This window comes from Sturnira hondurensis, unplaced genomic scaffold (genome assembly GCF_014824575.4).
Source record: "Sturnira hondurensis isolate 20B ecotype Veracruz unplaced genomic scaffold, ASM1482457v3 Scaffold0017394, whole genome shotgun sequence".
NCBI lineage: Eukaryota > Metazoa > Chordata > Mammalia > Chiroptera > Phyllostomidae > Sturnira > Sturnira hondurensis.
The window spans coordinates 7182122-7185135 of record NW_028090025.1 but is presented as its reverse complement, the minus strand read 5'-3'; positions in this window follow the sequence as shown (position 1 = coordinate 7185135).

Below are 3014 nucleotides of genomic sequence, written 5' to 3'. Positions count from 1 at the left end.
CCCAGATTTTGCTGTCTGTTTTCCTCTATGATTTTTATGCTTTGGGGTCTAACATTTAAGTCTTGGATCCATTTTGGATTTATTCTTGTGTGCCGTGTAAGAAGGTGGTTTAGTATCTTCTTTTTTTGCATGTATCTGTCCAATTTCCCCAACACCATTTATTGAATAAACTGTCTTTAACCCATTGTATGTGCTTGCTTCCTCTGTTGAATAGTAATTGATTATAAAGGTGTAGGTTTATTTCTGAGTTCTCTACTCTGTTCCATTGATCTGTGTGTCTGTTTTTATGCCAGTACTTCACTATTTTGATTACTATGACCTTACAGTTTGATATTAGGGAGCATGATTCCTCCAGTTTTGTTCTTTCTCAGAATTGCTGTTGCTATTTGGGGCCTTTTGCAGGTCCATATAATTTTGGAAATATTCATTCTAGTTCTGTGAAATACATCATTGGAATCTTGATAGGAATTGCTTTGAATCTGTAGATTGGATGGTATGGACATTTTAATGATGTTAATTCTTCCTATCCATGGACACAGTATGTGTTTCCACTTATTTGTATCTTCTATTTCTTTCTTTAGTGTCTGATAATTTTCCAGGTATAGATCTTTTACATCCTTGTTTAAGTTTATTCCTAGGCATTTTATTCTTTTCAAAGCAATTGTAAATGGGATTGTTTTCTTAATTTTCCTTTCTGTTAGTTCATTATTAGCATATAAAAATGCAACTCATTTCTGGATATTAATTTTGTAATCTAGTACTTTTCTGAATTCATTGATCAGTTCTAGTAGTCTCTTGTAATTTTTGGAGTTCTCTATGTACCATGTCATCTGCAAATAAAGACAGTTTACTTCTTCCTTTCCAATTTGGATGCCTTTTATTTCTTCTCCTTGTCTGATTGCTGTGGCTAGGACTTCCAGTACTGTGTTGAATACGAGAGGTGAAAGTAGACATCCCTGTCTTGTTCCCAATCTTGAAGGGAACACTTGTAATTTTTACCCCATTAAGTACGATGTTGGCAGTGGGTTTGTCTTATATAACCCTTACTATGTTTAGGTGTGTTCCCTTTAATCTCACTTTGCTGAGAGTTTATCTCATAAATGGGTGCTGGATTTTACCAAATGCTTTTTCTGCCCTTATTGATATGATCCTGTGGTTTTCATCCTTCATTTTGTCTATGTGGTGAGTCACATTTATTGATTTGTGAATGTTATAGCAACCTTGCTTTCCAGTAATAAGTCCCACTTGATCATGGTGTGTGATCTTTTTGATGCATTGCTGTATTTGGTTTGCTAATATTTTTGTTGAGGATTTTACCACCTATATTCATCAGGTATATTGGCCTATAATTTTCACTCTTTGAAGTGTCTTTATCTGGTTTTGGAATTAGGATAATTCTGCCCTCATAAAAGGGAGGGAGCCTTCTCTCCTCTTGAATTTTATGAAGTAGTTTGAGAATGAGAGGTGTTAGTTCTTCTCAGAATGTTTGGCAAAAATCACCCTGCGAAGCTATCCAGCCCAGGGCTTTTGTTTGTTGGCAATTTTTGATTACTGCTCAGTTTCATTACATGTAATCTGTCTGTTCAGATTCTCTGATTCTTCCTGATTAGTTTTAATATGTTGGTAAGAATTTTTCCATTTCATCCAAGTTTTCCAGTTTGCCAGCATATAATGTTCACAGTATCTTCTTACAATCCTTTGTATTTCTTTGATGATAGTTGTTATTTCTTCTCTTCCATTTCTGATTTTATTTATTTGGGTCCCTTATCTCTTTTCTTCATAAGTCTGGTTAAAGGTTTATCAATCTTGTTTATCTTTTCAATAACCAGCTCCTTGATTCATTGATCTTTTGTATCTCTTTTTTAGACTCTGTTTCATTTATTTCTGCTCTGATCTTTATTATTTCCTTCTTTCTACTTATGTTGGGCTTTATTTGATGTTCCTTTTCATGTTCCTTTAAGTGTGAAGTTACATTGTTTATTTGAGCTTTCTTCTTTTTTGAGATAGACCTGTAATGCTATGAATTTCCTTCTTAGGTTTGCTTTCCCAGTATCCCACAGATTTGGGGTTTTTATGTTCTTATTTTCATTGGTTTCAAGGTATCTTTTGATTTCTTCCTTGATCTTTTCATTGATCTATTCATTGTGTAATAGCATGTTATTTAGCTTCCATGTCTTTGGGTGTTTTTCATTGTTCTTCTTGTGATTGATTTCTAGTTTTGTAGCATTATAGTCAGAGAAGATGCTTGATATCACTTGTCTTCTTAAATTATTGATACTTGTTTTGTGTCCTAACATGTGGTCCACCCTAGAAAACACTCCCTTTGCACTTGAAATGTATGTATATTCTGCTGCTTTTAATTGATATCTGAAGATATCAATTAAATCCATTTGTTCTAGTGTGTCATTTAAGGCTGCTGTCTCCTTGTTGATTTTCTGTTTGGAAGATCTGTCCATTGAAGTCAATGGAGTGTTTTAAGTTCCCAGCTATGACTGTATTTCTGTCAGCCTCTCCCTTTTTGTCCATCAAGATTTGCTTCACATATTTAGGTGCCCGTATGTTAGGTGTGTGAATGTTCACTACGGTTATATCCTCTTGTTTGATTGTTCATTTTATCATTATGTGGTGTCCTTTTTTGTCTCTTACTATAGCCTCAGTTTTAAAGTCTATTGTGTTGGATATAAGTACTGCTATCCCAGCTTTTTTCCCCTTTTTATTTGCACATAATATCTTTTTCCTTCCCTTTGCTTTTAGCTTCTGTGTATCTCACAGTCTGAGACAGCTCTTTTGGAGGCAGCATATGTATGGGTCTTATTTTCTTTTTTTTTAATATAATTTTTATTTAATTCTTGTTCAAGTACAAGTTTCTGTCTTATATTCCCAACCCTGCCCACCCCCCACCCCATGCTCCCAGCCTCCCTCCCCTTTCCACCCCCCACCCTTAGTTATTGTCCATGTGTCTTTTATACTTGTTCATGTGAGTCCATTCCCTTTTCCCCTATGATTCTCTCCCC